The sequence below is a fragment of the Mus caroli genome, unplaced genomic scaffold, assembly GCF_978045245.1.
Source record: "Mus caroli unplaced genomic scaffold, Mus_caroli_1 scaffold_5, whole genome shotgun sequence".
NCBI classification, from domain to species: Eukaryota; Metazoa; Chordata; class Mammalia; order Rodentia; family Muridae; genus Mus; species Mus caroli.
This window is the reverse complement of record NW_028227260.1, coordinates 69,668,722-69,695,915: the sequence shown is the minus strand read 5'-3', so window position 1 is coordinate 69,695,915 and position 27,194 is coordinate 69,668,722.

The following is a 27,194-nucleotide window of genomic DNA, read 5'->3' as shown; positions in this document are numbered from 1 at the left end:
CTTCTGGAACCACCAAGGCCTGGATCAAGCCTCTTTGAGCACCCTCCTCCTTCCAGTTCTGGCACACACTAACCTGACTTGCCTGGAGCTAGGCCCAGACCTGAGCAAACTCTTTGGCTTCCTGGTCTCACATATTCTTCTTGTACCACTGAGCCCACAGCTCCTAGGTACTGTGCAAACCCTTGTTTACTGCACACTCCCATGCAGCTAGGTGAAGCCTATCATTATGGCCTTAATGTCCATTCCCCAGATAAGGAAACAAAGAGGTAGCCGCATGGCCTGTGGTGACCGGTTGCCCCAGTCCATACACCTGGTGTGTGCAGAGACAGGAGCAAAGCCTATGTGCCTGGCCATGTTTGTTGCTCCTGCTGACTGAGGAAGGAAGTGACGGTGTGCCATTCTTAAGAAATATGGCCTTGGCAGTGGTACAGAAGAAGCCATTGGGGGTACTTAGCTTAGGAGGACTGTAGTCTATTTGTCTAGGACAGTAACCCATCTGGCAGGAAGTTGGTAGAAGGAAGGACCTCAGAGGGACAGAGAAATAGGATCTCCAGTAGGAAGCCTGGGATAGCCTGACTTAAGAACTGTGCAAAGACAGGATGACATGGGACATCTCAAGATGTCAGCCAGGCTACGAGTTTCCCCTGGTGCTGCCTTATGGGGTGGGGGGAGGGGTATGAGCCTTGGAAAGGGGTCCTCTGCTACCCTGCCTGCCCAGGGAGTAGATACCTTCCCAACTAGCACCCCACACCTCCTGAGGCTACCTTGGATTGGAGGACTGCCTGGGAGTAGGAAGGGTTCTGTCTGACCCCCCACCCCCACCTCATCAGGGACATGGGAAATGTGGGGGCCCCAATATGAGGGGAGGGCAAAGGCCTGACAGCACGGAGTTTCCAATGGCTCTGCTGGGAATGGAGAGGGCCCAAGAAGAAATAGTCTTGCTATAGACACTTAGGGATTATGTGATGTTCCCTACAAGGGACATAGTTTAAAGCAAGAGAAGTAATCTGAAAAGGACCAAAGGCCTCACATTGGTGGGGGAGTGAATCTCAGTTGAGACCCCAAGGACCCTTTGCCCCTGTGTCCTGTGAACAAGGCTGAGGAGGCCTGCTTCTGACTGACTGTTCCCAGGCTCATAGCCTTAGCTGGCCAATCCCTGGGCAGGAGGTGGTCAAACTCAGCTGCCCCAGGCTCCTCAATGCTGCCCTTATCCCATCAGCCCCCTGGGGCCAGGCTGAGCCCATACAAAAGAGAGCGTTCCTTGTGGGCCTTTGCGGGGGCCCTGGGAATCGGTGACAAGCTGAATGGGATAATAAGTTAATTAAAGCTGTCTCATATGTGAGGGATCCCAGGGCAGAGGAAAAAGGCCTGGCCAGGCAGCCACACGGGCACCTCAACTCCTGAGCCACAGTCTCTCTGAAGAAACTTAGACAAGTGTCTCTCTTTCATAGGCCTCAGTTTCCCCATCTATACAAGAAAGAGACTAGCAGCAGAAATAGTCTCTCAGGGCCATGCCAGCACTAACGTTCCAGGAGTCTCTAATTAAAACTGTCCCCTGTGTATTAATCTTCTTGTCAAGTTTTAATTAATGGCTGATGGAGCTGGAGCAGACACCAGCTGCCACTCCCCTGCTGGGAGGCAGGGGACACCCACAGGATGCTTGACCTGATAATCACTGCTAAGTGGCCTCTAGCTCCACATGGCCTCTCTCCACCCAGGCCTCCTCTGTGGCTCTTCCACTAGACTGCTGCCTAAAGCTTGGGGATCACTTGGGACTATATCATGGTGGCAGAAGGACGAGCAGCCTTCAGCTCAGCGCTGTTAGCCACTAGTGCTGTGATCTTGGTGTCCAGCCATACCTGCCTGAGCTCTGGTTCCCTCCCCTCAGTCAAATGGTAATAGCTTTGGTCCGAAGTAACAAAAAAATCTATTTAACACAGTTTAAATGGTAAGTATAGGTTATACCACAGAAGAAGCCCTTTAAAAAGTGTGCTTCCATAGTTGGTTTGTTCAGCATCAAAGACTGGAATGGATATATTCACATTTTTTGTCCCATTGTCCTCTCATCTCTTGACATTTGCCTTCAGAACTGTACCTTCAGGTTGATAAAGTGGCCGCAGCAGCTCTAAGCATGACACTTCAATTAAATAAAATCCTATGACACGGAAAAAAGTAACCGCTTTGAATTGTGTTACTTTTTAAAAACAACAAAAAGAGCCTTCTGAAGACCTTAGATCCCTTACTGTACAGAATGCTATCCCATGCCAAGCGGAGCCAACCGCATGGCGAAGTTGCAATTATGACTGACTTAGACTAGAGCTCTCTACTCAGCTCAAGCAAGCAAACAAGCAAACAAACAAACACAACACCAGTGCACAGGTTACACTCCCAGCCCAATTTAATCTCTGGAGGAGGGATCCAGTTACTAGTATTTTGTAAAAGCTCTCCAATGAAGAAGTCAGGGTTACCAACCACTAACTTATACCATGCAAGGTACAGCCCCTATAGCCCAGCCACTCCCTCACTCACTGTTCAGAAGTGGGTGAGCAAAATTGGAGATCTGATAGGAAAGAGGAAGCAGTGATAAATGGTTGTTAGCAGCCCAGAAGCCAGGCTCACTCCAATCCTCCCTCCCATCATCATCAGCAGCAGGACTGAAGCCATGCCACGTACCGAGAGTATCAGATACTTCCCACGAAAAGTGGCCTTGCCTTTAATCGGTAGAACCCTGGATGTCCACATTTGAAACACAGCTACCTGGCCATCCTGAGATGCTTCTTAAGAATAATGACTCCTAGGGCTGAGGGTGTATGTCAGTGGTAGAGCACTTGCCTAATGTTCAAAAACCTGGGGTTCCATCCCCAGCAACAGACACACATAATAATTCCTGGGTATGCCTAATGGCCAAGGAGTCATATATTTTAAAATAGCACCAAAAAGTTTCTCTGTCTCTCTGTCTCTATCTCTGTCTCTCTGTCTGTCTCTCTGTCTCTCTGTCTGTCTCTCTGTCTCTCTGTCTGTCTCTCTGTCTGTCTCTCTCTCTCTCTCTCTCTCTCTCTCTCTCTCTCTCTCTCACACACACACACACACACACACATACACACACACCCCTCTGTTAATTCTTATGACTTCTGCAGTTTATCCATAGTGACACTTTGGGCTGCCTGTTCACAAGTACCTCTCATGGGCTTGAAAGTGCATGGTAAGGCCCCTTTCCCGAGTTAATTGCCAGCCTCCCAGTGAGCACACATTGCATTCTTGTTAGTACACTGAGGAGAGGTAGCAGGAAAGTCATTGCCACTCTCTTGCAAACACGGGCAGAGATGCTTACCTCATCTGTAATTACAAATGGCCTAGTGTGTGTGTGTGTGTGTGTGTGTGTGTGTGTGTGTGTGTGAGAGAGAGAGAGAGAGAGAGAGAGAGAGAGAGAGAGAGAGAGAGAGAGAGAGAGAGAGAGAATGTGTATTTTTAACATGATTGGGGCCATGGCAAGGACCCACCCAATGCCTCAGACCCATGGGAGTGGCAAGCCTTCTTCAACTGAGGTTCAGAGAGGTGGCAAATCCTTCCTCAGGTTTGAGTGTAAATGTTGACAGTGTGTGAAGGAAATGTCCACTGAAGCTCTCCCCATGCCTCCCCATCAAGTGGTTGTTCTCCATAAATACCCATGTCTCTCCTTTCATCGTTCCCTCACCACCATAGTTAAGTTAGTCTCTGGAGCCATGCAGCTTGCAGAAGGAGGGTGAAAGTGGAAGTGTCCTTGTTCTAGCAGACTGGAGGTCAGAGGTGTGTCCTGTTGAAGGATCACACAGGGCCATTCCTTTCTGCTCTCCAACCCCTAAACCTCCTAAGGTAATTCGTGATGTAGCAAATGTATGGATGGAACCTGTCATCTTTGCAATAATCTTAATGAAAATGGGAAGATGTGCTTTGAAACATTCATCACCTTAGCAAACCACCTTGTTTTTTCTATGTGTTTGGCAAGAGATGGGGAAGGCTGGACTAGAGGTTTGAAGGCAGGATGGTGGGTGGTCAGGATGGTGTCCTAGTGAGTGGAAGGGAAGGCTGCCACAGGCTTTTGTCCAAGGCCTGAAAAATTTCCCCGGGTCTGGGTGCACTCAGGTCCACATGTTGGACTTTCAGTGCCTGTGGTCATATCCTGAACAAACTATCAGATACCTCCTTTGTGCCAGGCTAGAAATGGCTTATGATGTCTATGAATCAGCCCCTCCATCCTGGGATCTCCTATTCCCACCTCTCCCTGCTCTGCATCCGGCTCCAGGTCAAGCCCGGTTCTCCTTTCAGTCAGCAAGCCTGAGAGCATCCATCTGTGGCTATGGAGTGAGGAGAGGGAACCAGACCCAGAGCCAGAGAAGGACCCAAGGAGAGGCTCATCCATCAGCTAAGCCTGGGCTGGAGCTGAGAAAGAGCACGGGTGTCAGACCACCCAGGATACACTGGACAGGCTGCTCCTGGATGTGCTGCCGCCTGTTTGTTCTGGCTGAGCCTGTCTGAAAGACAGAGCATCCAAGACTAGTAGTATGGGATGGTGGACCCAGTCCTCAAGGTACCACCAGCGTCTTGTGGAACTGTGACCTTGTACCTGCCTCTATCTGGACCTTTGTCTCCTTGTGTGGAACATGAAGAAGTTGAAATTGAATGCCAGGAGCATGGGAACCTCTGGATGAAATGAAATGCCCTTAGAGACCATACGGCTCTAGCTTCCACCGAGGGCTTGAGTCCTCCCCACCACTTCCGGTGTGCTCCCTGTCAGATCCAGTGATGGGAGGCTCCCTGTCCCTGGTTTCTCCTGGCCTATCTCTTTGTAGCTGTCAGTAATAAGTTTCTTCTCAGTAAGGTTTCCTGTGGCTCTGTCTTCTGAGGCCACATGTGCCGTGGGCTCTGTGACAGCCTTCTGGAGATCTGGATCCAAAATGCACCCAGGTCTGAATCCCAGCTTTCCTCTTCTCCAGATGAAATAGCCCCGGAGCATCCACAAAACCTGCTCCGTGATCCCTTAGGTGTGGGGCCCATGTACGGACAATCTTCCAGGTGGGGCCTTGGCACAGTTGCAGAGGGCCGGCACACTCTCTCGGGCTTCTCAGACACAGTAGTTTCTGTACTTGAACATGAAGTCTCAGGACCAGTGGGCTCTCCTGTAACCTGGGAGCTGGGTGGAGATACTGTTTCATTCCTGTTTGGGGCTCCTGTAGCCAGCCATGGGCCTTGCTCAGAGTTGACTTCAGAATGTGCTTCTGAACTGAGGAAGCTAGGAGGTGAGGGCTGAGGAGGTAAGTACGTGTGCATTGTGTACATGTGCATGCACTCTGAAAGTGAAGTGAAGCGGACGAGTAGTTTGAACCATGGCAGATCTCAAATTATCTTTATGCATTCAGGCATAGCCCCACCCCCACCCCCCACCCCCTCCCAAGATTCAGCCCATGCCTGGCACACACTGAGGGTCTGGTGGTACTAGTATTCATCAGTGCCCAAGGCCCTGAGAAGTTGATACTTATTATATATGCACCCTCTCAGGGCCCCTGGGAGCCTTGGGCATCCTCTTCAGCTCTGTATGAACTTGCCAGTCTTGTTTACATCCCCTGCTGTTGCCAGAGGCAGGAGGGGGTGCCTGTGTCCCATCTGTTGGCAAGGGTGACCTGGGGATCCATCTGAAGCTCTAGGAAGTGACTGTGTCCCATCAGTCGGCAGGGGTGTTTCTGGCTGGCTGAATGGATGGAAGGCGGCTGCTGAGCCCTGTCACTTGATGGGGGTATTCCCAGCTGTCTGCCTGAGGAGGAGAGGCAGCTGCCCTGGCAGGCAGCTGGGGTGTGCTGGCCATGCCCGATCTGATGTGGTTCGTCCTCTTGCCACTCAGCTGTCACCAGCCCCATCACCAAAGGAGTCAGCCTTGCCAGCGCTCAAGGTCATGGGAAGGACACTTCAATTATTCCAATGTCATCTGTCTGGGTCCCAGCGGAGAGTACAGCCACTGGCTTCAGAACTGGCTGAAAGGAATATGTGCCAGGGCAGGAGAAGGCAGATGAAGAGGAGGGGGAGGGCCCTACAGGGAGTCCGTTGGCCATATTGAGCAGGGGAAGGCAGCAGAGGCACCCAGATACACAGGCACAGATGGACACTTTCAAAGCCAATAGGCATGGGTGTTGGAGCTGTCACGTGGTGTAGGAGGCAGGCAGACCTGGGTTTTTGTCTGACCCAGCAGCTTTCTGGTTACCAGACTCCTTTCTCACCTGTGGAATGGGGATGCTGGAAAGAGCCCTGGAGCAGGTCACTGGTGTAAAGCCAGGAAATACAAGACCCCCTTCTCCCCTTCCGCTCCTTCTGAGCTCCTCAAACAGAGCCAATTAGGGCTAGCAAGGGACCAAAGGGAATTGCTATTTAGAGGTCAATACCAGGCTTGTCCTGGACTCTGTCTTCTTAACTGGGAAGCCTGGTTGTCAAAGAAGAAAGAAAGGAGCCAGAGTATTTAGTAGTGACTCTTTGGTCAGTTCTGGAAGTTACCTGTGGATTCCTGGTATTCTCCACCTATGGGATCCATCTAGAAACCCAGCTAGGGACTAACAGACATATTAACTTCAGTACCCAAGACTTTCTTCATTCTTTCCAGAGAAGCGAGGTGGAGTGTTGCTACAAATAAAGAGAGCAAGGCTGTGGGTCAGTGGCTTCTCCCCGGGGGGGGGGGGGGAGAGCTGTAAAACTGACAGAGGATTCAAATCCCACCCCACCACCTTCAGCTGAGACAAGCTGACTCCTCGGGATTTCCCAAACAGTCCCTGTGTCTTCCTGCCTCTGTTTGCCTTCCCCACCTCTTCAGCCTGGAATGTCCACCCCGCCTCACCCCTGCCTTCCATCCTCGCTCACCTCCAGGCCTTTGGAAAGCATCCTTCGTCTTTGGGGCCTTGGAGCAACACTCTTCTGATTCCTGGAAGTGGGGGCACTTCCTGTACACTCTCGACCTGTGTACCAGATGGTGTGCCCATAAAACACAGTTTGGAAATAGAACACAAAACTCGAGCGGATGAGCAGGCATCCTCCCACCCTCTGCCCAGTGCCTCAGTCTCTTTCCCAAGGAGGTCTCAGGGCTGTGGGCGCCCACCCTTCCTTTCACGTTTCTTTTTTTTTTTCCCTTCCCCTTCCTTTTGTTGCCATGGTGGCATTTATCTATGGCTGTGGCCTTGAGGACAAGCTTGGCCTTTTTTTTGTGTGTGTGTGTGTTTTGACTCAAACGGTTCCAGTTGCCAACTTTATTATTAGCCAGCTACAGCCAGCTATCTTTGAAATGGTAAGTATCTGTAGCAAGGAAATACTAAATTGATATAGTAGTCTTACAAAGAGAGGTAAACTCATTCTTAATTATTCAAAATATTTGATTTTACATTTCAAACTTAAAAAAATTTTTTTTCTAGTGATGTCAGCAACATTAAGGTGTCCCCGAGTTGTTTTCATTAGTGTGGGCCCACTCACCTCCAATTGTGTGACTCAGCTACACCCTTGAGCTGCCTGTATTTCTTTCCCTGTCTTGGTGGATGATGCTGTCACAACCCCCAGAGTTCTGGAATCATCCTTCTTCCTTGCCTCCCCTTCTACCTCTACCACATTCATGGTCCCTCTCCCCAGACCAGCTCCATTGCTGTCTCATGGGCCGACCTCATCACTGGTGGGTGTGTTCCTCTCCTTTTGCCTGTTCCAGCCATTTCCCTGAAATTTCCTATCAGGTACATTTTCTCTAAGGTGGGCCAAAAGATTGTCACAGCAGTCAGAGGTTGAGAGTATAAGCCACAGTTCTATAGGCTCACACCTTGCTCTCCTTCCTGTGCATCTCTCTTCCCTGCTGGGCAGAACATGCTAGGCCATCTTCCGCTCACGAAGCTAACCTAGACGTTTGCTTCTGCCCGAAACACTTTTTTCCTTAGTTGTCACCTTTGGGGAATAAAGAGAAATAACTTTTATAGAAATCTAGTGCTCACAGCCCAGGGAAGCCACTCCACTAGCTCCTGAGTGAGGCGCTCTGAAGTATCTATCCATGCGGCCAAACTGGAGACTCTAAAGCAAGAAACACCCTAGATGGTTGAGAAGCCCACCAACAATTAGACTCCATCTGGGGCCAATTAGAACAGAGCCTGTAGATCTGGGGCCTGGGAACCAGCACATGTATAATCTCACCAGGTAATTAGCTTGTGAAGCCAGGCCTAGGAACTGTCTATTTGGGAAAGTCTGTTAGGACAGACCCTGCAGATAGCCAAACTACTCGGGATTATTGGCGTCAGATATCTGACCTTTATCAGGTCCCAGGGTCTGCCAGTCCTCTCGGTAAGCCTGGAAGCTGCACATGGGGTGGTGGGGGGGACATCTCCAAGCCTTGACAGACCAACAGAGCCCTCTCTGCTCCCCTTCCCCCTGCCCATCTCAGAAGGGGATAAGGATTGATACAGGGAAGGGGAGGGGTCTGGGAAACACAGCTGGGATTCCAATCACCTCCAACCACAAAAATCCATATCAAGCTATCTCTGCTGTTCCCTCCCCACTCCAGGCTGAGCTGGAGAAAAGCACTCTGCTTCCTGAAAGTAGCCCAGAGGCCCTGAGGTGATTCAGGGAGAGGGCTCGACTTATGCATGGTAGGAGGAGAGGGAGTCTGGGTTAGCCCTGGCTTGGGTCAGGGAACTCATTGTTCCACCCACTTTCATCTAACTCAGAGCCCGAACAGGCTTTCTGCCTAAGTAAAAGGTGTTTGGTCGATGCAGGGTAGGACATTCTTCATCATGGGACAAATTTACCCCTCCCTTTGGAATGGTGACTCCTCAGGAATGGACCCAGCCTGGTTCCCCCTTCATTCAAACAGGTTTAAACTGAGTATCCATCGAGGCTGTGGGCCCAGAAAGCCCCCGACATCTTCACTCCTGACCAGTCAGGCAAGCTGTGCTTATATAGACAGGGACATTCCACTCAAAGGTGTGTGGCCACTGTGACAGGCGGCACACCTATGCTCCCAGCTATTTTCCAGATGTGGCGGAGGAAAAGGATCCTAAAGTTGAGGCCAGCTTGGACTACATGGTCAGATCTAACTCGAAAAAAAAGGAAGGGGGGCTGTACTCATGTTAACTAGCATGTACTAAACCCTGGGTTTAATTCTAAGCCTGACCCCACCACCCCAAAGAAATGTGTTTGGACTTCTGAAGGCCAAATGGCTTGAGAAAGCAGTCCCAGGCTTTGATAGAGTCTTTGACCAGGAAGAGTGTACACATCCAGGGGCTGCTGGGATTGAATACTGAAGAAACCACAGTTCAGCTAGGATCTGCCCAGAAGCCTGCAAGGAGAGTATAGCAAGGCAGGTGTGGATCCAGGCAGATTGCAGATGTCCACGCTGTCTGTTGCCTGAAGGATTGAGCAGCAGAGGCAGATGCAGAGTGAGATTTTGGAGTAGATTTTCAGCCTGTGTCTCCACACCTGGTAGAGGCTACCTGCCTTAAGACAGAGGACAATTGCCAGAAGCACTAGACGGCAGGCTTTCCTGCCTTGCTGGGGGGCAAGCAAGGGTGTTGGGAAATAGTGGATAGAATCAGACCTTGAAGCACTGGGAAGAAACTCCAGATGGCTGAATAGAGAAATTTGCAGGCCTGACTGGGAGACCAGGCCACACCCAGAAGTATGCCATCTGACAAGCTGCATGGGCTCTCCTAGGGAAAACACTCAGGAGAACAGGCCAGGGATGGAGCTGAGGTCAGAGAGGGCCAGGACTAAAGAAAGAGCTGACTTGATTTGAATGTCATGGGAGTTATAGGCATGTTGGTGTTCTTCAACTTATGATGGAGTGCTACCCCCATATATCCACTGTAAGTTGTAAATATTATCTGTGAAAAACATGTGTTTAGTACCCTTAACCTACAAGCACACCCTTCAGCAACCCAGTTCATTGTACATACCATTTGTCTGCCCTTGTGATTGAGTAGCTGACTGGGGGCTTCTGATTGCTATTATTGACTGCTTCATGAGTGAATATTGTACTGTTCATAACTGTCCCATGAACAGACCACAATGCAAAATTCTGTGTAGCATTTCCACTGAGTGCTAGTTGACTTTGCAACATTGTAAACTCAACTATCACCAACCGAGTCATAGGAAGTTGAGGAATATCTGTGCTTGGTGCAAGGTAGAGGAGATAACTAGATTGAACCAGTTTCTCTACCTACATAACATTTTACATACGGCTATACATTTATACATGTTGTATCTCTCATGGTTGGAGGCTTTTCGGAGCATGGCTGGCTCCAAACACCAGAAGATGAGGGGCATTGAAGGTTGATCCAGTGGCTTCATTCATGAGGTGAGTCATGGTGGAATAGACAGCTTGGACTTGAAGATAAGGAAGATGGAGCATCTTTCAGATGCTCGTAAAAGTTTTTCTTGTTTATACATGCTCCACTAATGGATCTTGATGGCTAAGCCCCTGCTAAGGCTCAGACTCTGGTAACGAGCCTCATCTCCTTCCACACAGTATCGTCCCTCCATCAAGTAAACCCACTGCTTCAAGCTCTCCTATATGTATGTGTTTATGTGTGTGCGTGCATATACATGTATATATACACATATGTGCATGCATGTATATGCTTTAGTTTTTTTGAAATAGTTTTTTTTACTATGTAGTGCAGACTAGCCTTGAACTTGTAATCTTCTTGCTGTAGCCTCTGAATGCTGGCATTACAGGTATATGTAAAAATGCCTGGCTCAGTGTTTTTTTAGAACCTCAGGCATTTGGTTACACACTTCTCTCTTCCTAGGCAATTGTAGCCCTCCTTCTCATAAACCTAGCCTAACCTCTAACCCCCAGTGCAGCTTCAGGTTTATAATCTCCCACCAAGGCGTCTTTAGTTGCTTCTATTTTGATTGCATAAAGGGTGATGTCCACCCATAGGAGGTGGCTTCACTGCCACAAACTTTTGGGAATGGGCTTATGGAGGTGGGAAGAGGAGACTTTCAGTTTAGGCTTCACTGAGCTGGAGGCATCTGGGGGTCATCCTGAAGGAAATATGGAGTAGGCTGTCAACCGTGGGCCTGGAGCTCAGAGGAGCAGTTTGTACTGGAATGATCTGTCGAGAGGTGAGAGCTAAAACTGTGGGAATGAACTTCAGACTCGATGGTTTTGATTCTTAAGTAAACAGCCAGCCAAGCACCAGTATATTTTGGAACACTGGTGGCCAAGGACGTGACAGGAAGAAGTATAGGGAGACGGTGGGAGGTGGCGCCCTTCCCCAGTAGGGTACAAGGGGATCCCTCTTCTGGAACTGCCCTGGCTGTCACACACCTCCACAGGGGAGAGAGGGCCCTGGCTAGGGGCCTGCCTTAGGAAGGAGGAATGATTAGAATGAAGCCATGGCTGGCCCGAGTCCTCCTCCTGCCAGATGTTGCAGTGTTCCATGGGTCTTCTCCCCTGGCCAGAGCCCGTGGACCTTGGTTTGCTGAGTGCCTCCCATCTCTGTGGAATCAAAGCATTCCTTTTCCCCAGCTTCTTCTCTGCTTTAGGCCAGCCTCTGTAAGTCAGTGCTCTGGCCCTTTCTGAGTTGGGCCCAGAAACCCTCACAAACCTTTTGCATCCTGGCCTGGGGATGTGCTTTCCTCCCTAGCCCACCCAGCCCAGGCCCTGAGCCATGGCACAGGCTAGACAACAAGAGAAGCTGGAAAGCATCTGCCCCAGGAGCAGGCTGCTGGGGAGGCAGCTCCAGGCTCCAGTTTCTAGAGCTAGCCATGAGGCACCCTAGTAGGAAGTACAAGGGGTAAAAACAATAGAGGTTAGTGGGACAGCAGACAGAAATGTCAGGGATGGGATTGCTGAGAGGCCAGGTTGGGTGGCATTAGCAGGATGACAAGACCTGACCCCAGTTCAAGACATGAACGAACATGTCAATTGGGATCTTTGGATGTGTGTGTGTGTGTGTGTAGCCCAGGTTGGATTTGAACTCCTGATCCTCCTATCTCTGCCTCCCTAGTGCTGGGATCATAGATCTGCACTGTCACACTCAGCTGGGTGTTGCTGTTATTGTTTCGTTTTAATGTGGTGGGAGCTTTTCTTGTTTGGTTGGTTTCTTATTGTTTTGAGACAAAGGGTCCTACTATGAACCCAGGCTCATTTGGAAATCATGATCATTGTGACTCTAGCTACCTCCTTGGTGCAGCCTCAATGGGTACCTATTAAGCTGCCAGTTGAAATCCCATTGACAACTGGCCAGGTGCTCTTCTGTGTAGCCTCAGAACTCCCCACTGAAAAGGCCAGGCTTGTAGGAACCACAAGCCTGACATCAAATCCTAGTACCAACTCTTTCTGTGTGACTCCGGATAAATACATGAATTTCCCCGTGGAAACCTTTGTTTGCCCATGCATAGGGTAGAATGAAGATAACATTTTCTTGCCTAGGTCGTTAGCAGGGTTAGATGAAGGAGCACATGGGTGTGCTCTGTGAGAGCCAAGGGCTATAATTATATGTATATGAGCTATATTTATCAGCATGGCTAAGATGGAGAAGTAAGTTCTCTGCCTCTTTGTCATCCGAGGGCACATTCCCTATTTCCTTCTACTCAATCCTGCGAGACTCCTTGAAGACTTAGCCTACTGAAGGTCAGGCTTAGGACACTGGTTTCTTGTTCTGCTGGAGGCCCCTCAGCATGCTGCTTGACTCCTCTGAGCCGCAGAGAAGTGTGCTCCGTGGATAGCAGTGCAATGGAAAGGGGATTTTCTCCTAGTTTCTCTCCCTCCCTCTGGATGATGCGATCAAAGAAGAGGTTCACACAGAGGTGAGGCCCAAAGGCACAGCAGCACCCTTCCCAGATGTGGTGTGGGGGCAGGGGGCGGGGGAGACTGAAGAAATGTGGCCATGTGGAGGGCAGGGCCAGGGCTGGCCTGCCTGTGATCAAAGGCACGGGTGGGGCGGGGCAAGGGCTGGGGGCAAGTTCCTCACATTGCTGACGGGTTAGTCCTTTCTCTTGGTTGCCTAGATGCCTTGGTAGCTCCCAGTCCCTGTGTTCACTGGTTCATCGTTTACTGCAGGGCTGTGCCTGCAGCCACCATTCAAGCCGATTATGAATGGGGAGCAAGCTACTTACGTAGTCCTCTATGGAGTGGGTTGAGAGATACATGCCAAGCTGAGTGCTACCTTACTCTGCTCTTGTACCTGCACCAGTGGAGATACTGGTAACTTGTTACTGCCCAACTGTCCCAGGCACTTCACTTGCCTGACTCCCATTTGCCTCCTTGTGTGCTGGTGGGTGGGTCTCAGCCTACTGGCACTGGGCAGCCATTCCCATGTGGTAGCAGTAGTGGCTGGGAGCCTGTGTGCTCTCCTGGGTTAGAGCAGGTGGGTGAGCTTAACTCTGCAGATCTGGGGCAGAGGAAGATGGGCATAGAAAGAACTGCTTTTTCTCTGGGGGAAGGAAAGCTCTTGGTGTTCCTGGGTCAACTCCAGAAGCCCAGGGGCTCCAGCTGCCCATGTCACCAGGAAATGTGCATTGTAAACAATGCCCAGGCCAGCCCATCCTAAATCGTACCTACCACCCTAGTGGGAGCTCTGGGAGATGCCTCTGGCCATTGTTCCCAGAGACAGCTCACTGGGGTCAGACCTGGGCCATACCAGGGTCCTCAACCTCCACACCCTGGGAGGAGGCTCATGATGTCCCAGAGAAAGTTCTTTCCAGGCTTTGTTTTGGATTGGGCAGGAAGTCACTCAGGACGTGATGGTTTGGGTGGGGGCTGGGGTCGAGGAGCATGCGGGTAGTCAGTTTTCCTTTTGGTTTCCTTTGGGGAGGGCTATTGATGAGGTAAGCTGAGGTAAGGAGCAGATACTTGGCTCAGCTTCTAGTTAGGAGACCTTAGGACACACGTTTCTTTATCGCTCAATAGAGATGGCTATTCCTACCTTCTAGTTATTGGGAGAACCTTTTTTTCCCACCAAGATTCTTTTGACAGCTTTTCTGGCACATAGTTCGGGTATTGTTTTTTTGTTTGTTTGTTCATCTGTTTTTTTCTATGATAGGTCCTGCTATGTAGCCCGTGCTGGCCTCAAATTCCTGATCTTTCTTCCTTAGCCTCCTTAAGGCTCAGATTACAAATATGTGCCATTGCCCTTGATTTTATTTACTATTACATTATCTATCTATCCATTTTAGTCATACCCTCTAGCCTAAACTGGCTTGGAACTCATAGCCTCATCAAGCCTAGCATATAGTTTAAATGTCAGTTCTAGTTTCCTTCTCTTTTCCAAGCTAAGACTCCTTGTCACAGAAGCCTTAGACACTCCTGTCTTTTTAACCGGCAACAGGCACCATTCAGGCACAGTGCTGGTAGCATCCCCATCTTACAAGTAGGGAAACAGAGGCAGGGTGAGAGTGATACACAGTAAAGAAGGTAATATGAACAGCGTTTGTTCTGCTGTGATTTGTGCCCTGTCCGGCATTAGACTGCAACTTTGAGTACTTTTCTGAGTCTCACGTTATTCAGTTGCTCAATGGGAAGGTTTAACTCAACTCCTCAAGGCTTACTGTCAATCCAGGGGCACTGAACATACCAGCCATGACCTGCTATCCCTGCTTCTCTCTGTGGGGCCAACGGACAGTGGACCTGTGAATGCCGTGAGGCATCTATCCCTGCCATTCCTTGGCATTCCTTGCCAGCAACTGAAAGCTCAGTCTTTTTGGGCCCCTTCCAGGAAACAGAGATGAATGCACATGAGCAAGACTTTGTTAAAGAGATAACACTGGGTCAATTCACATTTTTAAAAACAATACCAAGTCATTCCTTTAAACTGTGATTAGCAGTAAATGACTTTTGACACAATGTGGAACTGATTGTGACCAATGGGATACTACCACTCCTTAGGGAGAACTTCTGTATTTCTGATCACTTTTCTGATAATGTATGAATCCATGGAAATACAAGTGATGATTGGTATTGTTCCATTATCATTGTTTTTGTTCTGCAAGGCATGCAGTATAAAGGTTAAGACTGTAGGCTCAGGAGGTAAACTTGTTGGGTAAGAAGATTGCCTAGGCCATTTTCCAGCTATATAATATTTGGTATGAATATTGGGTATGATACTTAACTGTTTGATGCCTTGGTTTACCCAAATATCAAATTGGGATAATACTAATAATAGTGTATACATATGTATATGTAGTATATAATAGCATACACACATACATATCAGTTGTTTGAGAATCAAATGAGATAGTTGAATTCAAGTGTTTAGCACAGTATCTAGTTCAAAGGTCAACATCTAAACCCTACAGGCCAAGATGGCTTGTTGCCTGTTGCTAAAGACCAAGCTTTACTGAACACAGCCATATTTGTTTGTTTACCATGATTGTTTGTGGCACCTCAGCCCAGTCAGATAGTTAACATCAGAGTCCTAGAGGCACAAAATCTAAACTCCTCACTGTCTGTTCCCTGGGGCGGGGAATCTGTGATCAACTCTTGTGTTCAGGCAATATTATTTTATTTTATTATTCTAACGTTTTTTTCATTGTAAACATTGAGATCCAAGTCCAAGGAAAGGAAATGACTTGCCCAAAGCCATACAACTAGGATGGTACAGGACTGAGACCACACTGAACTCAGAAAACTTTCAAGGATGCAACATCAACTACAAATTCATCCATGCTTGGCATCCTCGGGCTCAAGGCTCCCTAGACAAAGGATTCCAACTGCCAAGCCAAGAAGAGGCCTCTTCCCTCCAGTGCCAGGTCAGTGGGCATGGGCCAACAGTTTCACCTCAGCAGCCTTTCAGCAGCCTTTGCTTGAGTCTACTGACCTGTTAGACTGGGCTGGGTGACTGCCATGCTAGGTGATTAATGGTTCTGCCCCCAGCCCCAGGACTCTGTTATCAGCCTGCTGGACTTGCCCTTGCTCTTGTAATGGACTGGTCTGTGACCATTACGTTTCCCCTGCTATATTCTCCTGTGTGACACAATGATACTGGCCTCCTTTATCTTCAAACCTCTCAGAGTGCCTAGCTATCTTTAATTTTCCATCTGTTCTTCATACTAAGCAGTAAGTGGAGCTAAGTCAGACCTTAAGTGATGGGGTGCATGGGAAAGCTTATAGAAGTTCCCCAGGGTCCCTGGAACCCAGAGGTGTGGCTTAGTCCTCAAATCCTGTGAGGGCTGGCAAGATACACTTACAACATATGTCACTGGTAGGCATAAGGAGGTTGGTCTCTGGGGTTCTTCCTCCCAGCTTGAACAGTCTAGGATTCTTTTTTTGTTTGTTTGTTTGGTTTTGGTTTTGATTTTGTTTTTTGTTTGTTTGTTTGTTTGTTTGTTTTTTTGAGACAGGGTTTCTCTGTGTAGCCCTGGCTGTCCTGGAACTCACTCTGTAGACCAGGCTGACCTCAAACTCAGAAATCTGCCTGCCTCTGCCTCCCAAGTGCTGGGATTAAAGGCGTGCACCACCTCTGCCTGGCTCTGTCTAGGATTCTTGAGAGCCAGTTTTAATTGTCTTAGTAATCATCAGCTGCTTCACCTCTGTTCCCTATGTCAAATAGCGTGTCATTTAATACCTGTCCTATGGTCCATAGTCTCACTGGTGCAGGGATAGTAGGGCCAGGGCACATTCTACCTTAAGTGTGTGTGTTTATATTTGAGGATGAATGCATATATGTGTGGCCTTACATGTATTGCTGTGAGCATAGACTTCCCTTGACACAGGATTTGGCATATGGCAGACACTTGGGATGTGGCATTTCTTGCCTTTCGTGGGTTAGCAAAGGGCCTAGTTCTAGACACAGCTAACCAGGCTGCACAGAGTAGACATCTAATCGATGTTTACCCAATGATCAGACTCAGTAGGCACGCTCTTCCCAGAGGCATATTCTGTATGAGTGATGCATGTAAAATAGGTTGGCTTGGGCATGGAATGTATATGTGCTCCGTGAGTATGCATTACATGTGCCACATTGAGTACATTATAAATATGGGCCTATTGTATCTGTCTTCATAGAAATAAGTAAATCTAGGGGATAACACTTCAAAGTACAGGGTTCAAGCTTGGAAATTGGACCTGCACACAATCCCCCAGTCTTTATAACTGTGATTAAGGAAGGAATCATGATAAGCCTACAGAGCAAGGGGAGCATCAACTGTCCCAAGGCAGCCAAAACTCCTATCACACAAACCAACATATGGTGAGTACCCAGCAGGTAGTGACTGTTTATGATGGGTGATAGAATGTACAGGGTCTGGCTGCCAGGGGTGTATGTGTCATGTAGATAGTGCAAGCAGGAACATGTGTGTGTGCACATGCTAGTTTGTGGACTATAAGAAGTAAGGTCTTCTGGAGAGTCTGGAAGAGTTGGGAAATTACAAGGGTGACTACCTGGGAGGGAAGCCCTAAAAGCAGGGACCTGAGGCCATGTGTCTGTATGCAGAGCTGTCAGAAGCTCCGAGGGTAGGGAGACCTACTGTTGCTGTGAGCCCTGTCTCTTGGCAGCATAATTAACGAGATGAGGTGGGCAAGGGACAGTGTATCTGGAGACGAAGAAAATAGTCCCTAGCAGTAAAACTTAAGTTTGAGAAAGGCTTTCTGGGTCACTCTGCCTGTCACCTGGAAGGCAAGCTGGAGAGGTGACTGAGAAGGATAAATGGTTTGCAGGGTTTCTGAGAGCAGAGGCTGCAAGCAGAGGGAGGTCTGAGAAAAATGAGAGGATGAGGTACTGAGAGGAGGATCAAGGTAAGAGGAAGGTAGTAGCCTGAAGAAAGCCACCCTCTGCCGTCTCAACGACGTTCTGTCAGCCAGCCATGCCACCTCTTGGTGAATCACAGAGCCAGTCCTAGAGTTGGGTACATGGGATGGGACCAGAAACCCAGAGCAATCTGGGGCACTTAGGAATGTGGAGTGATTCTCCTTAGCCAGGGATAACTGAGGAGGCAGGGCCCCTCCATCGTCTCCATCCCACTTCTAGCTACTCAGACATTCTCCTCTCAGGCTTCAGCCTCAGAGCCCAGCTAGGCTTGCTTGGCCCAAGTTACTTCTAAAGTCCAACCAAAGGAGGTCTGTAAAACACATGTACCCTGTGGCTTAGAAGCTGGCTGTCCTTACTGCTGTAGGCCTGGAGTCCTACCCCACATCCCTGCACTCTGCAGAATAGACCTGTGCTCCTCAATGGGATGCCTTTTTTGACCACAGTTAAAAGAGACACCAGAGGCCCCTTATATTCATATACGTAGGGTCTTTGCCCTCACCTTCTTCATATTCTGCATGAAAGCCTACCATTGTCTGTGCTCCCATTAATGTAGGTGCCACAATGATATGCCTTTCATTAGTGATAAAACTGATTATAAAAGGTCATTAACAATAGAATTGATACAAAACCAAAACCAAAAATGAAACAATAGCCAGGCGGTGGTGGTGCACGCCTTTAATCCCAGCACTTGGGAGGCAGAGGCAGGTGAATTTCTGAGTTCAATGCCAGCCTGGTCTACAGAGTGAGTTCCACAGAGAAAACCTGTCTCGAAAAAAAAAAAAAAAACCAAAAAACCAAAAAAGAAAAAGAAAAAAGAAACAATAGCATTGACGATGATGGGAGCAATGAAGTCACAGTGAGGGGGACAAGAGAGGTGTCATGAGGGTGATGGTGGCCATGATGCTAAATCTCATTGAGTGACAATGAGACTAAAGCCCATGTCTAGGTGTGTGGGAAAGAGCATTTTAGCCAAGGGCTGAAGGGAGAAATGATCATAAGTGTGTGTGTGTGTGTGTGTGTGTGTGTGTGTGTGTGTGTGTGTGTGTCGGGGGGGTACCATCCTCTAAGCTGGGAGCCCAGATGAAATAAAATGGGTAAGGACAGCTCATCAATTCAGACATTCTCTCTTTGCTTACTGGTTCTGCTCCACCATGCCTTCTCCATCTTTATGGACTGACTCTCCCAAAGCTCTGACCCAAAAGCAATCTTCCTCCTGTAAGTAGATTCCTCAGGGATTTCTGTCTCAGCGACTAAAAGTCTAACACAATAGTGAGTTGAATTTGCCGATGATAATCAAGGTAGTGGTGATGAGGCTGAGGGTTAGCTTAGAGGCAGAAATGGTGCTGAGGAAGAGATGGAGGATGGCAATGATAATTGGGTTGACTATGATAGCAGCGATGAGGAGGGTGGGAATAGTGCAGCAGGTACAGAGCTGGTGGTGATGGATGGGAGGTGTGGTACTTTGAAAGAAGTCATAATGATGGTGATTGATGAAGGTGTTAATGTTGAGGCTAATGATGGAGGCATTATGTGATAATGGGAGTGAGGTTGATGGTGATAATGGCGATGTTGATGATTGGGATGGCAGTAAAAATGGTAATGGATTGACACTGAAACAGAAGCTGTAAAGCTTTGCATTAAAGCTTACATTGTATGTAAGTTCATTTAGTTGTATAAATTTTGGATCGGGTTAATTTTGGTGTGTGTGAATCTATTTATTTACTTTAAAGTTGCAATAGTCAAGAGTCTAATGAGCATATTCACTGAGTGAGCCTATCTAATCTCTGCTACCTTACTTTTATTGCAATATGTTTCCTATGATACTCTTGATTTTAGTGTCACTCTACTTCCCACTGTTATTATTCTGGGGCATTTTTTAAAATTAGACCAACCCCCGCAAAGGCATTGCAACTATTAATTTTTGGGAAAAAAAAGGCTAGGCATCCCAGTTTCATTTGTTGTTGTGAGACTCATACAATAGCATTGCTCTATTCTCGCTAAAGTCCAAACAGAAAAGGATTAGGGAGTCTATGGCCAATCTCACACCAGCCAAGAAGTGCTGGACTGGTTAGCCATTGGGTGGAAGAAAACAAGTAGGGAATCCAGGATCAAGAATGGTGCTACTGGACATTTAAGTGGGCAGGCTGTGCAAAGGCTGCTCCTTGAGCAGGGTCAAATCAAGGGATGGTCATGCTGTTTGTTCTGCGGCACGAGGAGCAGCAGTTGCTGCAGCCTTATTCTTTGGTCCACCACACAAGGAAAGGATGTGAACGTTTCCTAAAGCAGGGGTTCTATGCTCAAGCAGAGGCAAGAAGATAGGCAGACACGCCAGCACAGGGAAGAGGCAGGCAGTGTGGTGGTTCAGAGAAATGCTGGAGTTCTTGCCTAGATTCCTTGTGGTTCTGAGTGGGAGGTGACCCAGGATGTGGGCCTCTGTGGCGCTGCCTCCAGCCCGGCATCTGCCAAAAGGCCGCCCTTCAGGGACATTTCTTCCATCCCCCAAGCAGGCTGCGGTGAGAAGGAGGGGAGAGGAGGGAGAGCAGGAGGGGACACTGCTCTCAATTCCCCCAGAGGAATCTGGTTTCTCCCACAAATGATCAGAGTGTTCCCCTTCCCCCCTTCCCCGACGCTCATTTCAGTGCCGTGATTTCTGAGCTATGTCAGGGGCATGTTTCCTTTAGCAAGTGGATGGGTATCAAAGCGGCTGGTCATACGGCAAGGGAAGGGGCTAACAGATCTTCCTCAAATAACGTGGACATTGGAAGCAGAAACAGGGTCAACTCTTAACTTATATTCACTGTGTGAATTCAGAACTAGTGATATCATTTTCTGAACTTCCGTGTCCCCTTCAGAAAAATGAGTCTATTACACCGAGTTTTATAAGGACTGGGTAAAACAACACAGAGCGGGCATCCATTGCAGTGCCTGGCACTTAGTACATGTTAAAGAAGCACCCATCTCTTTTCTCGATCCCTACCCCTTTCAGAAGACAGTTGACATGGCCTAATGCCCTGAGTGGTCTTCCACCAAGGTCCAAACCTCCCATCTTCTTATGTCATCTGAGAGCTAATAAACATACAGACACAGAAGAGAAGAAAAGAAAAATCCACATTTTAGCACCAAATAGTCCTGGCAATCCTTCCAGTCTCAGTACTGGATCTGGAGTCTGTGGTGGAATTGCTGGTGTGACTGTGGTAATTGTTTTAGCTCTCTGGGCCTCGGTTTCCTCACCAGGATGTAGGGATAATAGTGTCTTCTCTGCTCGCCTTGCAGGATTGTTGTGGGACTCAAATGAGCTCATGCTTCAGGAAGTAACAAGGGCTGGCTCTGTGTGGGTGGTATGAACTCAGTCCGGGAGGGAGGAGGAGAGCAAGAGGTTTGGGCCTTAGAGACTGGGTTGGCTCCCGACTCAGAGGGTCTGCCTCCTGGGGCATAGCAAGACCAAAGCATTCAGGGATGGCTGGGGACATAAAACTGAAGCCTGGTTCTAAGGTTTCCACATGTTCAGCTTGGGTGGAGAGGGATGGGGAAGTTCACTTAGGTCCCTTCACATGAGCCACACGTAAATACATCAATTATGAGCTTTGAGTCAACTGCCTGGGGACTGCTTGAACAAGATGGCAACCCCTACAGGGCAGGGGCCTCCCTTTCATCTTCCCACATTTTGGTCCTACTGAGGTCAGAAGTTGAGTTGACCAGTATCTGAAGTTGGGAATCCTGCCCTGCCTGCCACAGGAAGCTATTGGCCATGGCTGTCTTGGTAACCTGAAGGCAGAGGTGGGGTTTTTGCTGAGTTGGGAATCTTGACAGCAACAAGTGTGTAAGGTCCCCCTTTGTTTGCAGGATGTGAACAACCCAGTTTGTAGGGTTTCCTGACATACGCTCTCCCATCTGTTGCAGCTGTAGAGCTTGCTGTGACCAGAGTACCTAAAAGAAGGAAGGACTTTTGTTTGTTTGTTTCTTTCTTTCTTTGGCTCCTGGTTCCAAAAGGTACAGCCTATCATGGCCTGGAAGGCAATGGTGGTGGAAGTGGTCCCGTCTGAGGCACCAGGAGCCTGTGGCAGCAGGTCCTCATAGCAAGCAGAGCCCAAAGCAGAAAAGACAGTCTCGCCGTTCCCAGTTATCTGTTTCTACCAGCTAGGCTCAACCTCCTAAAGGCTCCACAGCCTCTAAAGTAGCACCACAGCCTTGTTCCAAGTGTTCCAGCCTGTAGGTGATGTTTGGAGTTTGAACCATGGCACTCTCCGGTGGTTTAGTCCACAACCATGGTATAGCGTAAGTTCTTACAGTGCTCTTCCTCCTGACCAGATTCTAATTATCCACCCTCACATCTGGGCCGCCAGGCTCAGGACTCAGCCTCCACCCCTGACCTTGTACTCCTCTTTCAAGTCCACATTCCCAGTCCTTGTCCTATGCCTGTCTCCTGAGTTGGCTCTCTCTGCCTCCCTTCCCAATCCCTGCCTGTCATTTCCTGAGGGAAGAGCCTGGACGAGCCTCAAGATCCCCCTCGCAGTCTTTCTTTCCCCTCCACCCTACTTCCTGTCTTTCCACCACAGCCTCTCTTCTTACCTCATGACTCAGCTTCTATCTCAGGCCCCTGCTGCCGAGGCATTCCTGTGTCCCCCTCCCAGCCACCAGCCGCCTGAACTCTGGACGCCCCCTCACCCCAACAAGTCAGCTTGGGCCCTGCCTGGCCCCCACCCACTAAGCTCAGTCACATCAGCCCCTCCCTGTGGGGTGTCCCACAGCAGCCAGCTGTTGCCTGCAGTTCATTGGTGGGGACCACATACCAGCCACCCCTGGAGCCGAGTTCAAACGTGGACCTCCTAGCATGTGTTTGATCAGCTGAGGCCAAATCCACAGCCTTCTAGGAAATGGCGACTACTAGCTCAGCTGTTCTCTGGAGCCAACTAGGGACATATGGCCAAATAGCCAAGCTATAAAGCGAGGCAATCTCTCTCTCTCTGTCTTTCTGTCTCTTCTCTCCATCTATCTCTGTCTCTGTCTCTCTGGCTGTGTGCATGCATGTGTGCTTCCGTGTGTGTGTGTGTGTGTGTGTGTGTGCGCGTGCGTGCATGCATATTTGTCTGTGTGTGCGTGTATCTGTCTGTCTGTCTAAGGGTGTGTGTGTATGTGTGTGTGTGCATGTCTGTGCATATATAGGACTACAGAGGGGCAAGGCAGGAAATGATGCATGTGTTGTATATCTGTTAGGAACTGCTGATGTGACTATAGCTTTTGTTGGGCTGTTGCAGTGCTCCAAGAATGTAGTACACTTATGCTAGGTGTTACGTAGCAGAGGGTTGACATCATCACACAGTGTAGTACACTACTGTGGGAGTAGCATTGCTATGGTATGTGTGTGTAGGGGGTGAGTGATAGTGGTCTGAGATCTGATGTTATGTCCTCTGTGGTGGAAGTGCTGTGGTAGAGACATGATGCAAGTATGACAGAGGTGTGCTCATGGATTCTAGTATCACAGCTCTGGTGTGTGGTGGGGGTACACTATGAGTCACTCGGTATATATGTCTGTTGGGAGACTGTGGCCTATATGGCTCAAAATCCATGAATCCCCAGGTCTTTTCCTAGTGCTTTTTTTTAGCTCAAATGCTGCATTTTCAAATTTCGGGTGAAATGGAACGAGGTTCCTGTATAAGTTTTTGGGATTCCCACCCCACCCTTAGTCTGCAGGTCCTTGGTTCTTGCGCTTAAATCCGAGCTATTGGCTCACCAGGATGGGAAGAAAAGGACAGGAACCCAAAAAGGAGAAATATAGGAGAGGGGAGAAAAAGGGGAGGTTGACTCAGATGAAGAAGGGAGTGTTGAGCAGGAGGAGAAGGGAGGAGAGAAGCTGAGACAGTTGCTGGCTGCCTGAGGCCTGAGGATCCACTTTTCTAGGTGGTGGAGTTGCAGTACGTACAAGTGAGACCAGAAAGGTCAGGTTCAGTGGGGCATGGGAGGCTTCAGACTGAGGAAGCAGGAAGCACATGCAGAGTACCAAAGCTGATGCCCGCTCAGAGCTGCCTCTAGGTTTCTAAAATGAGCACTTTCCATTTAATTTCTTGGTGGCCTATGCTCAAGCCTAGGGTATTAGCTTTGAATGATTCCTTTACCCTAAATTCAATCAACTTGGCAGACACACCCTTGGCAAACAGTCCTCATGCCTGGACTTGGCCTGGCATGTGCCAAGACCTGGGATTCAGTCCATTCACAGGCCAGCGGCCACATTCCTGTTCTCCTGTGTGTGTCCATGTCTCAGCTCCACCCTCCATCTGTCACTAATATGGGACTGGCATCCTTTACAGACACATCCAATGGTCAGCCCCCAAATCTCTTCCCACCCCCATACTTACCTATGATCCCAAGGAGCTCTTGGCATGACACGTATCCATACAAAAACACTGTTTGTCCTGTACAAAGTCATAGGGAGCTTGAGCACTAGAGGAGCTAGCAGTAGGGTAGCAGAGCACCCAAAATACTCCATCCTATAGCAAGTGGCAAGCACAGTATTTAGTATGGAAAGCTGGGGGCATGTTTTAGAAAATACAGAAAGGAATCTAAGAAGGATGCTGGAGGTGAGGTGGGATGCAGAATTACCCAAGTGTGGTCGGGTTTCTCAGAGGAAGCAATATCTGAGCAAAGACTTTAAGGATGCAAGGAGGTGGACTTACCAGTGTCTAGGGAAGTGTGTTCAGGGCAGAGAAACAGCCAATTCAAAGGCTAGGGGACAGGAGGAAGCCTGGTGATACTTGAGAGTAAGCCTCTGACCAATTGCAAGGCAGAAAAAGCCTTAAGCTGTTGCATGGAGCCCTTTATGCTCAAGCTATAACTCTAGATCCTCCTCAGCCTCCAAGTCCAACCAAGTAGCATCTTCCTTCACCAATTCCCTTCATTCCTTGGGGCGCGCTTGAGCACATGTGTCTGTGGTGCGCGGTGCGTGAGTGTGTGTGTGTGTGTGTGTGTGTGTGTGTGTGTGTGTGTGTGTGTGTATCTGTGTGACTTTTGAGGCCGTCTCTTTATGCATCCTAGACTCATATAGAACTTTCTGTGTGGTCCAGCCTATATCCAAACTCTTCAATCCTCCTGCCTCATCCCTCTAAGTGCTGAAACCAAAGGCATGTGATCCATACCTATCAGTACCTTATTCTTTTTGGAGAGTATCAGTAGTCCACAGAGCCCTGACTCACACACTCCTCCCACAGTCCTGGGCAGTAGGGATGTGTGTCCCCACTGCACAAGAGCAAAACCATCAGCTGCCACTTACATGGTGCTACAACAATGCTAACCTGTATCATTTGTTCATCTAGCCTAAGAGCTTTGTGTACATTCAGTCATTTGATTCTCTAGCCCATGCTGTGAGCTAGGTAGGCAGTGTTATAAACCTCTGTCTTCTTGTACTGAAACTAAGGTTTATAGAGGTTAACTCACTTGTCCAAGGTCACACACTAAGGTAAAAGCCAAGCCTAGAGTTTAAAGTAGCAGTCTGGCTCTAGATAAGTGGTCTTCACTCTGATGCTAAGAGGAAAACACCCTACAGCTCAGAGTCTAGCTGACTGGCCCAAGGAAACACACACACACACACACACACACACACACACACACACTGTTTAGTAAATTCATCCTTTCTTTCACAACAAGCTTGGTTTACAACCTAGTGACTCCACCAAGTGTGCCCACATTCCTGACCGTCCTGCTAGCCTCTCTAACACCCTGCACTGACACAGGAACCGAAGGTCTCCTGTTCTCTATGAGACTTGGTTCTTAATCTAGAACATTATGTTTTTTCCTCCTTCCCTCCTCCACCTCTATAGGTCTCCTCTCCAAGTCGAAATGTGGAGATCACACAGAGCACACCTGGAATGGCAGAGGCCAAGTGGATGGCATTCTTCCTCCAAGGACAGCAGGCATGATCTGAGGGAGGAGCATTGTGGGCCAGCCTGGGACAATCCTTGTGCAGCCTTCCTGGCAAGGGCATGCATGTTTGTGAGGGTTCTGCATGTGTGTGTGTGTGTGTGTGTGTCTGTTAGAGGGTGTGTACATGGGTATATGGGTATTTAGGGTTCTAAGCACAAAGCGATCATCTACTCTAATACTTTTGGCCTCAGCCTGCCCTGCCTGCCCAAGGAATACCTGTTGGCCTCATTTGACATTCATGTCAGAGCTTACCTGGCCCTTCTGATTTCAACTTAACCTTCTTGGTCTTCTCTAAGTGGCTCTCTCAGCCTTTATCTTAAGGCCTCAGTCCATGTTGGGTGTGTGTGGGGGTTGGGGGTGGGGTGGGAAGCAGAGTGTACAGGGAAGAAAAGAAAGAAAGTTAATTTTAGCCAGGATCTTGGGCCCCAGCCTGATGGAGCTGCAGGCATAGGCTGGCACCTTCTGAATGGGAAGGTTTGTGATGTGGAAGGAGCCCCTGTGTTTCCCCAGAACACAGATGGGAACCGTCTGTTAGGGAGCAGTCAGGAAAAGGGAACACCCCAAATCTTTCAACAGATGGACTGGTACTCAGGGGCTTTAATCCAGAGAGTGCAGACTCCATAATCACAGTGTCTAGCTCCGCACCTGTGCTGTGTGGCTCAAGCAAGTCATGCAACCTCTTTGTACCTTGGTGACCTCATCTGAAAGATAGAGCTTATGGCAATAGAATCCAGAGCCCAGGCTTGTATGGAGGGTTAAATGAGCTAATGTATGTAAGTGTTGGGAGCAGGCTGGCCTCTAAGAAGTCCTGCGCAGATGCCAGTTATAGTGTTTATGCAAGGTGATGGCTGTGGTACGCATGTAGACTTTCTAAATATATAGGATCTTCTGTGCCTTTCACTCTGTGGACCATCACCTGCTCTCAGCATTTTGCAGGATGGTACCCTGGCTACCCTGACAAGATGTCAGCAGGAACAAATAGTGGACAGGACCTTGCCAGCTCGGCATCAGAATCCCCCACCAGCTACTGCTCAAGGCATCTGATCGTTCAGCTTCCAGAAGCTTCGGCACAGCCGGAAGTACACTAAAGCCTCAGCCCAGTCCGGGCATGGCCCCAAGCCCGTCATCTCGGCTCCCTGGATCATCCTGACACACCTGCACAGGTGATGATTCACAGAAGGCTCACCAGCCAGTAGCTCATTTGGAAGGCATGACAATCCTGGGGAAATGAGACTTTAAAAAAACAAAACAAAAACAAACAAACAAACAAACAAAAAAACCTTTGTTTTTTTCACCCGTAAGTCTCAGAGAGGTTAAGCACCATGGCCAGAACCACACAGCTAGTGCACAATAGATCCAGGACACAAATCCGTATAGTTCCGACTTCAGGTCTACTATGGTAACTATGGTGCCCGAGGAGCTGAGAACATTTCGACTCCCTCAGGGGATCCAGCAGTGCTTGACACCAGACTAAGTGGTCCATGGGGCTCTCAGTGAACATATGGGAGCTGGCTAACTAGCAGTCCATAGGCCCAAATCAAC